Raw genomic sequence first — 11934 nt, 5'->3', positions numbered from 1 at the left:
GGTGGGTGCGAGCGCTGGAGGGGAGGGCTCGAGCACAGCTGGCTTGATTCCTACTGAATTGCGTTAGTGCGCTCGATCGCAGTCAGACAGAAGGCAGCTACGGACCTGTTTGCAAATTCTAAAAAAAAATAAAAACCAAACACAACAGAATTAAAATTAGCAACTTAAAACAGAAAAATAAATTATTAAGCTAAAATCAATCCTTAAATTTAGATAATGAAACCATTAAGCAGTCCCCGGCAACGGCGCCAAAAATTGATGTGATATTTTTGTATCCAAAAATATCAATAATAAAAATAACCACTTGTAACAATACGAATCCTGTAGGATAGGGCTATATTGAGGGTGTCAAACCTCAAGGACTGCAGGGGTTTAATTATCAAAATTTAAAAGATTAAAGTTAACTTAATTTAAAAGAGAACGAATTGTTGTGTAATTTCAAAGTGCATGAAAATAAAGAGAGTAAATATATGAGAAACAGAGAGAGTAGGATGTTGATTTCACCACGATTCGCACATCAATGGTTAACCATATTTAATTCTAGTAATTCATTCTATGCATGTTATAATTTAAACAAGAAAACATATGAAAATAATTTCATATAATCAACGGAATAGCATAACCTATCTTCGGTTGGCACGGATCGTCTACCTAAATTACACTAAACTAGGATGTAGCACGATCCGTCTTTCCTAGGTATGGTCTATCTAACCCTATTGATTGCATGCCAAGTAAGAACCATTGTATAGCCATCATTCTTATAATCATAGAAAATAACAATGATTTGAGTTCAATAATAGTAAAATAATTTCTAAGACAAGATAAGAATTTTACTAATATTGAATTGGAGTTAAAGAACAATTGCATTTAATATGAAGAACAGAAATCAATTGTAGCAATCCTCAGAGTTATACAATCAACATGCATAAATTAAAAAACTAGAAATTAAATGCAATCAAACCATTGTCCTTGGAAAGGGTTACATCAATACCCCACAATTCGGTTTAGCCGCTGTTGTGCAAATTTATTTAACTCGCAAGTGCACGAATCAATTGTAATTTAATGGATTGCAAGTGCGAGGTCGATCCCACAGAGAATTGTATTTTTGAAAGAACAATTTATATCTAAACTAATTAAATCCTAATCTAGTTCCAAAAGGGTTTTGATTTTTGAGTTTTGAAAATTAAAGGATAAACATAAACTAAATAAAATAAGTAAATCTAAGGATAAAGGTACTAAGGTTTGGAATTCACACTCACCAAATCATAACAACATACTTTATGTTCATCAATATTAATCCGAAGTTCTCACAAATTAAATCATAGATATGTTTTACTATGCTTCAAAGAATTAATCAAAACCATCCCATGTATCCATTCATTGACCAAATCACAAAAGGAATCCAAATTCAATTGAAACACCAGATGTATCCGTAGAACAAATCACAAGGGATATCCAATTTTTATGAGTTAAAAGCCAAGCAATCAATCATATGAAATTATCTCAAATCATCACATGTATCCTTGAATCACAAGAGATATCCAAGAATTACTCCACACAATTGATTAGAAGTAAAACAATTGAAATATAAAACCCAATAAAATCAGAATAATAAAAACTTACATAAAAGTGATGTTGTTCTTCATCGGTGAGGCTTCATCCCCAACCTTAGTTGGGAATTTAGCTCCACATAAAAAATAAAATCTAAACCTAAACCTAAACCAAAAGAAAAACTAAACAAAAGAATTTTGCTCTCTAGGATTGTGTCCGTTTTCTTTAATGCAAAAAAGTCTTTTTATAGGCTTAGGGAAGTCCTAGAAGCCCAAGTAAACCTAGATAATTCGGAGGTCTGTCTCCCAGTTAAAATAGAAGTCTGAAATCGGAATAAGATTCGTCCAGATTTGTGTCCTTTAATTGCGGGGTGATTTTGGCATAGAAACTGTCAGAATTACGAAAATCCTATTTCACAACAAATTGTAGTATTTTGATCTAGCTTTCCAATGCCATTTGAATCACTTCAATCCGATATTTGAGTAGAGAGTTATGGTCAAAATACTAAGACATGTGCAAATCTGAATTTGAATCCGATCCAAAATCTTATCCAATCTGAACTTTAATCTGATTTAACATTTCCTTAGATTTGGTTAGACTTAACCACACAATCTAGGTCTTCTCAAAGTATGCTTTCTTCCAAACTTCGCATTTTTCCCTTTAAAGCTGCAATTTTTCTTCAATGACCTACAAAACACTAAAAACACAAAACTAACACAAAATATTAAATAACGACACAGCTAAAGGATTAACTAATGTAAATAAAGGGGTCCAAATATGCAATATTTAGCACTTATCAAACACCCCCAAACTTACATTTTGCTAGTCCCTTAGCAAAACAAAACAAAAATAAAATGAAAGCAAGAAACATAAATCCTCTTTCGTGGGAGAGACGATTGCATTTAGCATATGCAACAAGCCTTTTAAACCCCTAGGCATCCCTAGTGGACGAGTGAAGTCTCGTGAGGGCTTAACAGGAATGATACCCACAAACATTGTGTACTATGTTGTTAACAAGAAAGAAGTTTCACATGAACCATGGTTCTTATTCATGAGCAAACTTAAAAAGACAAACACCATCATAATAGTCAAAAGGAAATCCAAAATCAAATTACTCATAAATGGACAATTGAGACCTCATATGTTCTAAAAAGTGTAAAGTGTAATTAGCATACAATCATGAAGCTTTCTGCTTAAACTCAAGACAAGTTCCATAAAATTTGAAAGAATCCCTAACAAATGAAACAACCGAGGCAAGATATGCATTTTTTTTTTTTAATAGGCTTTGCAATGTCTAACTCCCTTAAGCTTTCTAATTGACTCATGTAACAAGTGTTAGGCCAATGACTCCCAAGCCAGGTGGCTTTAGGGCACTAGATGTAGAACATCTCTAAGGGCTTATTAACTTAAGTCAAAAAGGCTACGAAGTCAGATTAGCCATATCATAAATCAACACTGAACTTCACACCTTTTGACGCGAACACTCAATGCTTAACGAGGCAAGAGGTCCGGTTACTCAGTGAAAAACTCAACATGATCTTTATTTTCTTTTTCCTTCTCTTTTTTATTTATTTATTTATTTTTTTTTTTTATATATATCTTGCAAGCCAATGGTTATTCATCAATAGGTCATCCAACAAATCTCAAAGAGAACAAGCTTAAGCTCAAACATCATACCTCACAGAAAACATGCTAATGTGCTCATAAAAATTTATTTCAAAACAAGTGAAATCTCTTTTACCCAAAAATAAGTCAAAGGACTCAAACTTCTAATGACATAATGATGATGTTCAACCCTTTAAGCAAGCTAATGAAATGCAAATCACAGTTATAGTTTAACTCAAACTTGACAACAACATAGCACAAAATTTTTTTTTTTTTTCAAATTTTTTAACACAAAATGACAAATAAAAATAAACAAATAAAAACAAAAATAAATAGACAAAGTGTTTTTCCATACCCCCAAACTTGAATTACACATTGCCCTCAATGTGTAGTATAGAAATATATTACCGGAAATAAAGAAATCTGAGTGTGAACAAGGCTAGGGCGTCCCCCAAACTTAAACACCAAAACACCTGTCAATAAAAACTAACAGCAATATTTTTTTCATAGAAACAATATCAAAAGATTAATTGCTATTAGAAATAAAAACAAATAAAATTAACATGTAATGAAAAAGGAAATAAAGAATTTTTGAAGTGAAGTGCAGAAAATAAACTGGAGGAGAAAACTTTACAGTGCTTCCCCCTATCATGCGGATGTCCAACCAATCCCTTCCACCCCTTCTTCTTCAAAACTTCATATCCCTCTAGAAAGATGTTTCGCCATCTTATGTAGAATTTCTTGCTTTGAAGGATCGTCTTAGGAAAGTGGTTCCTAGATTTGTGTGCTTGTGTGCACAAGTCCTTGAGTATATTGACATAAGATGGCTCTTTGAGATATTTAGGCGCTGAAGCTTTGGGCTCTTGATGTGTCTCAAGAAGGACAGTGATGCAGGCAGGAGCTTCAGTACTCACTTCCATGTCACTGGGCAGATTAGGATCCATTGGGAGTTCACTATTTTCATGGTGCTCAACTTGCTCAGAGTGCTCAACTTGCCCATCCTTCTCTTCCTCCTCTTTGTTATCTACAATTTTCTCACTCTCAAGTGTGATGGTGACTTGGGCATGCTCATGATAAGAATTTTCAGAATCATCCTCGTCCATCATGTAGTGCCTTTCAGCCATCAGCTGACTTTGAAGCTCTTCTTCCTCTATTCTGTTGAAGTCAGCAACTAGATGACCGATCTGTCCTTCTATCTTGGTCATGGCCTGCTTAAGTTCTTGTATGTCTCTACCATTAGCCATGTTGGAATTCTTCATCTCCTGTACGGCTTGATTGGTGAAACCTTTTAGCTCTTGTATATCTTGGGAATTGCTCAGGGTAGTATTCTTCATATCTTGCTTTATCTCTTGTATGTTCTTATCCATTGATTGCATGAATGCTTTCATCATGTCTTCCAGTGATGACTGTGGTGCAGGCACTTGAGTGGTAGACTGATAAATAGGAGGTTGAGCTTGATGATCGAACTGTGGATATTCTGAATGATGCAATTCATCAAATTGGTGAGCATAATTTCCTGTAGCCTGAGCTGATCCTGAGAAATCATATTGGTTGCTCCAGTCCGGATTATAACAATTGAAATTTGAATCAAACCGGGTTAGAGAAACTGGTGTTCATTTCTTCATATGAAAAGTTAGATCTAGCTGCTCTGATTTGATCTAATTTGTCCCATAAGTCGTTGAGCTCAGTTCGCAGATCTGGACAATTGTTCTCCTCATGATAAGGATTGAAACAAAATGAACATGGTTTATGTGGGTAAAAATTTTGAGGGTAGTTGGTAGGAGCTGGTGTCCTATAACTAGGAGATGCATTAAAATTATTAAAATGAAAATTCATGCTTCCCCTCACTTTTTAGCATGCAGATATCCCACATAAAACATTAACCAATATATATATATTTTTTTAATTTTAATTTTTTTTTAAAAAAAATAAAATAAACTAAAATAACAACTAACACAAAAAAAAAAAAAATGAAAACTAAAATTTAAAAACTCACAAAATGGACCAAAAGTAAATTTTTGGCAAAGATCTACGGAACTGCTGCTTTTGCTATGAGTGCGCTCGATCGCGCCAATGTGCGGAAGGTGCTGCGGCAGAACTGTAAAACAAGCCAAACAAAACAAAAAACAACAAGAAAAATCTTTTTTTTTTTATTAGTAACATAAATAAAACAAAACAAATTGCAGAAAAATAAAATCTTGATTATAACTAGTAGAAGAATAAAACTAATTTAGAAATAAATTGGTTTCAAAAAATAAACAATTCCCTGGCAACGGCGCCAAAAACTTGTTGTGCAAATTTATTTAACTCGCAAGTGCACGAATCAATTGTAATTTAATGGATTGCAAGTGCGAGGTCGATCCCACAGAGAATTGTATTTTTGAAAGAGCAATTTATATCTAAACTAATTAAATCCTAATCTAGTTCCAAAAGGGTTTTTGATTTTTGAGTTTTGAAAATTAAAGGATAAACATAAACTAAATAAAATAAGTAAATCTAAGGATAAAGGTACTAAGGTTTGGGAATTCACACTCACCAAATCATAACAACATACTTTATGTTCATCAATATGAATCCGAAGTTCTCACAAATTAAATCATAGATATGTTTTACTATACTTCAAAGAATTAATCAAAACCATCCCATGTATCCATTCATTGACCAAATCACAAAAGGAATCCAAATTCAATTGAAACACCAGATGTATCCGTAGAACAAATCACAAGGGATATCCAATTTTTATGAGTTAAAAGCCAAGCAATCAATAATATGAAATTATCTCAAATCATCACATGTATCCTTGAATCACAAGAGATATCCAAGAATTACTCCACACAATTGATTAGAAGTAAAACAATTAAAATATAAAACCCAATAAAATCAGAATAATAAAAACTTACATAAAAGTGATGTTGTTCTTCATCGGTGAGGCTTCATCCCCAACCTTAGTTGGGAATTTAGCTCCACATAAAAAATAAAATCTAAACCTAAACCTAAACCAAAAGAAAAACTAAACAAAAGAATTTTGCTCTCTGGGATTGTGTCCGTTTTCTTTAACGCAAAGAAGTCTTTTTATAGGCTTAGGGAAGTCCTAGAAGCCCAAGTAAACCTAGATAATTCGGAGGTCTGTCTCCCAGTCAAAATAGAAGTCTGAAATCGGAATAGGATTCGTCCAAATTTGTGTCTCTTAATTACGGGGCGATTTTGACATAGAAACCGTCCGAATTATGAAAATCCTATTTCACAACAAATTGTATTATTTTGAGCTAGCTTTCTAATGCCGTTAGAATCACTTCAATCCGATATTTGAGCGGAGAGTTATGGTCAAAATACTAAGATATGTGCAGAATCTGAATTTGAATCCGATCCAAAATCTTATTCAATCTGAACTTGAATCTGATTTAACCTTTCCTTAGATTTGGTTAGACTTAACCACACAATCTAGGTCTTCTCAAAGTATGCTTTCTTCCAAACTTCGCATTTTTCCCTTTAAAGCTGCAATTTTTCTTCAATGACCTACAAAACACTAAAAACACAAAACTAACACAAAATATTAAATAATGACACAGCTAAAGGATTAACTAATGTAAATAAAGGGGTCCAAATATGCAATATTTGGCACTTATCAGTGTTGCCACCAACCAATGCTACTCATTTCGATTTGAAACCACATGTCATCCAACTCCTACCATCGTTTCATGGCCTAGAACTTGAAAATCCTTACAGTCATGTAAAGAAATTCAAGGACATATGTGCCACTTTCAAATTTCAAAATTTTTTCGAAGAGTTTGTCCATCTCAGACTGTTTCCTTTCTCTCTGCACGACAAAGCCCGGGCATGGTTGGATTCCAACACACCCGGATCCATTACATCTTGGGAAAGCTTGTTAAGCAAGTTCTATAACAAGTATTTCCCAATGTCAAAGGTCAATGAATGTAGAAAGGAAATAAGTTCCTTCACTCAAGAGGAGGACGAGAAATTTTCGGAGTGTTGGGAAAGATTTAAGGAGTTGTTGATAAGATGCCCTCCACATGGATATGAGAAGTGGAGACTCGTTCAATTTTTCTACCAAGGATTGACCCAATCCAATCGCAATATGATCGAGTCAATGAATGGGGGGGCATTCTTAAGTTTGACAGGGGATGCAGCATATAAGGCATTAGACAAGTTATTCGACAGCTCACAGCAGTGGGATTTTTTGAGTTGTTAGGATAAATCTGCTCATATCCCCAAGAAAGGTGGCATCTATGAGGTTAAGGAGGACACTGATTTGAGGATAAAAATAGATGCCTTGACCAAGAAGGTTGAAGCTCATGTAGTGGGTCAGTCCATAAATGCTGCCAACACATTCAATGTTGATGGCTATTCAATCTGTGCTAATCGTTTACACTTAGCACAAAATTGTCCATTTTCACCGGCTTTCGTCGAATGCTCAATGGAACAAGTGAACGCTTTCAATGACTTTAGGAAGCAAGCAAGCGGACCATATTCGGAGACATACAATCCAGGGTGGCGAAACCACCCTAATTTTTCATGGAAACAGAGCCAACCAATGAACCAAGGATTTCCCCCACATGCTCAGAGTCATGGTCGTTCGGCTCAACCAGCGCAACCTTCTGGATCTTCATCACAATCATCGCTGGAAGAAACAATGAAGGCATTCATACAATCGAATAGCCAGACCATACAAGAGCTCAAAAACTCTACCATGGCAAACACCCAAGCAATTGATGAAGTGAAGAATGCCACCAAGGTTAACACCCAAGCAATTGCGAAGATGGAGAGTCAGATTGGACAGATAGCCAATCACTTGGGTGAGAGAGAAAATGGAAAGTTACCCAGTCAGCTCGTGCCCAACCCAAAAGGTCAATACATGGTTGGGAATTCCTCAAGTCCTGCACACGGGCAAGAACATGTGCAAGCGATTGTCACACTGATGTCAGGGAGACAAGTGGACAATCAAGTGGTTGAGCAAGAAAAAGACCCTGCGGGGCAAGAAAGGGAAAAGAGTGGCAACAATGAGAAGAGAGATGTCGAGCCATCTACAGCCACACCTGTTATTGAGGACCCTCCTAGGTCATTTGTGCCGAAAGCACCTTACCCTGAAAGGTTGCAAGCACCCAAGAAGGGAGGGAAGTTTGAGGACATTCTAGAAGTGTTCAAGCAGGTCCAAATCAATATTCCATTTTTGGGCGCCATCCAACAAGTGCCTTCATATGCGAAGTTCTTGAAGGATCTGATAACAGTTAAGAGAAGAAAAAATGTCCCAAAGAAAGTATTTCTGACCGAGCAAGTTAGCTCTATCCTTCAGTGCAAGTTGCCCATTAAGTATAAGGACCCTGGGTGTCTTACCATCTCTTGCACGATAGGAGTCAGTCGAATTGAGAAGGCGCTTTTAGATCTCGGGGCAAGTGTGAATCTCCTACCCTATTCAATTTACCTACAATTAGGTTTAGGAGAATTAAAGCCCACGTCCATGACACTTCAATTGGCTGATAGGTCAGTTAAGATACCACGGGGAATCATTGAGGATGTCTTGATCAAGGTGGATAAGTTTTACTTCCCCGTTGACTTCATTGTGCTAGGCACAGAGCCGGTTCAGAATGTTGGAATTCAAATACCGGTGATTCTAGGGCGACCATTTTTAGCTACGGCTAACGCCCTGATTAATTGTAGGACAGGGGTGATGAAGATTTCCTTCGGAAATATGATAGTGGAGCTGAATATCTTTGATATCAGCAAACAACCATTGGAGTATGATGAAGTGAGAAATGTATGCTTGATAGAGGAGATTATGGAGGAGACGATGAATGAATCAAGCATAGAGGACCCCTTGGAGGCATGCTTTGCTTAGTTCAGAGAGGATTTGGACTTGGACAAGTTGCTTGAGCAAGCAGATGCGATTTTGGAGACTGCTTCTATGGTGAGTAGTGAGAAGGAGACAGTAGTACCTGATCCCCCCAAGAAGGAATTTAAACCTCTACCAGACACTCTCAAGTATAAGTTCCTAGGTCCAGCAGATTCATTGCCTGTGATTATAGCTTCAGACTTGGTTGATGCTCAAGAGGAGAAATTGTTAGAGGCTTTAAGAGAGCACAAAGAAGCTATCAGCTAAACTATTGAGGATATCAAGGGGATCAGTCCCTCGGTGGTGATGCATAAGATACATTTGGAGGAGAATGCCAAGCCATCGAGGGAGCCACAGAGGAGGCTCAACCCAGCTATGCAAGAGGTTGTGAGGACTAAAGTGATAAAGTTGTTGGATGCAGAGATCATTTACCCCATCTCTGATAGCAAGTGGGTAAGCCCAATTCATGTTGTGCCAAAGCGGGCTGGATTGACGGTAGTAAAGAACAAGGATGACGAGTTGGTCCCAACTCGTATTCAGTCAGGATGGAGAGTTTGCATAGACTACCGCAAGCTAAATGCCGCCACAAGGAAAGATCATTTTTGACTCCCATTCATTGATCAGATAGTGGAACGTTTGGCTGGGCACGCATATTATTGCTTCTTGGATGGTTATTCTGGATATAACAAAGTCCCTGTGGACCCCGAAGATGAGGAGAAGACGAAGTTTACCTGTCCTTTTGCGACTTTTGCCTACCGTCGCATGCCCTTTGGGTTATGCAACGCACCCGCTACTTTTCAACTATGCATGATCAGTATTTTTCCTGACATGGTAGAGCATTTCTTAGAGATTTTCATATATGACTTTTTTGCCTTTGGTTCATCCTTTGATGAGTGCTTGCACCGCCTGACTTTGGTATTAGTACGGTGCAAGGAGAAGAACCTGGTGCTCAATTGGGAGAAGTGCCATTTTATGGTCAAGCAAGGTATTGTATTGGGGCACGTCATATCTCATAGGGGGATTGAGGTTGATAAAGCGAAGGTGGATTTGATTTCCAACCTTCCACCCTCACGTACAGTGAAGGAGGTTCGTTCTTTTCTGGGCCATGCAGGATTCTACAGGCGGTTTATCCAAGACTTTAGCAAGATTGCCAGGCCTTTGTGCAAGTTGTTGGTGAAGGATGCCCCATTTGTATTTGACGAGGATTGCCAGAGAGCATTTGGGGACCTTAAGAGCATTTTGACGTCCACACCCATTATTCAGCCACCCAATTGGGGTGTACCTTTTGAGATCATGTGTGACGCATCGGATTATGCCGTTGGAGCTGTTTTGGGGCAGAGTATTGATAGACTCCCCCATGTCATTTACTATGCGAGCAGGACTCTGAACGATGCACAACTCAACTACTCCACCACGGAGAAGGAGTTGTTGGCAGTCGTTTTTGCGCTAGACAAGTTCAGATCCTATTTGCTAGGATCTAAAGTCACCATCTTTTCGGATCACGCAGCATTGAAGTATCTTTTTTCCAAAAAAGATGCTAAATCTCGTCTGATCCGATGGATTTTGCTACTTCAGGAGTTTGACATAGAAATTCGGGACAAGAAGGGTTCCGAAAATGTGGTGGCGGATCATTTGTCTAGATTGACTGTGGATTACACTGAGGACACCAGCCCCATTTCGGAGACTTTCCCTGATGAGCAATTGATGCACATTGCTCATGAGCCCGCACCATGGTTTGCTGACATAGTGAACTATCTCGTCACCGGCCAACTGCCTTAGCAATGGAGGCGACAAGATAGGTCCAGATTTTTGTCCATGGTGAAACATTTTTTATAGGACGATCCTTACTTGTTCAAGTATTGTCCCGATCAGATCATTAGGAGGTGTATCCCTGAGCATGACCAATCCAATGTCATCTCCTTTTGTCATGATCATGCTTGTGGAGGCCATTTCACTGCTAAAAAGACCGCTGCCAAGATTTTGCAGTGTGGATTCTATTGGCCTACCCTTTTTAGAGATGCCCACGCTTATTGTATATCTTGTGAGCGTTGTCAGAAGCTAGGGAGTATCTCTAGGAGGAATATGATGCCCCTCAGTCCCATTTTGATTGTTGAGATTTTTGACGTATGGGGCATCGATTTCATGGGACCTTTCCCGAACTCCTTTGGCTATCTGTACATCTTGGTTGCTATGGACTATGTGTCCAAATGGGTGGAAGCGGTTGCATGCAAGACCAATGACCACAGAGTTGTGGTCCAGTTTTTTAGAGACACTATCTTTGCTCGTTTTGGTACGCCTCGAGCAATTATAAGTGATGGAGGTAAGCATTTTTGCAATCGAATTTTTGAGCAGTTGATGAAGAAGTATTTCATCACACATAAGGTTGCCACCCCGTATCACCCACAGACGAGTGGACAGGTTGAAGTTTCCAATCGCGAGATCAAGCATATTTTGGAAAAGACGGTAACCCCCAATCGAAAAGATTGGTCTATGCGATTGAGTGACGCACTGTGGGCATATAGGACAGCTTTCAAGACCCCGATTGGGATGTCACCCTATCGGCTTGTGTACGGGAAAGCATGCCATCTTCCCGTGGAGTTGGAGCATAGAGCATATTGGGCCATCAAGCAGCTGAACTTCAATCTTTTGAAGGCTGGCTCACAAAAGAAGTTCCAACTCAATGAATTAGAGGAGCTGAGGAATGATGCTTATGATTCTGCGCGGTTGTACAAGGCACAGATGAAGAAGGCTCATGACCAGAGCATTTTGAGACGATCTTTTGAGCCTGGTGAGAAAGTCCTTCTTTACAATTCACGGCTGCATCTTTTTCCAGGCAAGTTGAAATCTCGGTGGACAGGCCCATTTATCATTCAGACAGTTTTTCCTCATGGGGCCATCGAGATTGAGGATCCTCAGAATGGTAACACCTT

At 38.2% G+C, this 11934-nt stretch overlaps 1 pseudogene; it reads left to right on the top strand.

Moving 5' to 3' along the window:
- Positions 1 to 9610, top strand: part of LOC132174258 (uncharacterized) — a 15095-nt pseudogene extending 5485 nt beyond the window's left edge.
- The last annotated feature ends 2324 nt before the right edge of the window (positions 9611 to 11934 follow it).

The sequence above is a fragment of the Corylus avellana genome, chromosome ca3 (genome assembly GCF_901000735.1).
Source record: "Corylus avellana chromosome ca3, CavTom2PMs-1.0".
Lineage (NCBI taxonomy): Eukaryota > Viridiplantae > Streptophyta > Magnoliopsida > Fagales > Betulaceae > Corylus > Corylus avellana.
This window is presented reverse-complemented; position numbering and strand designations above follow the sequence as displayed.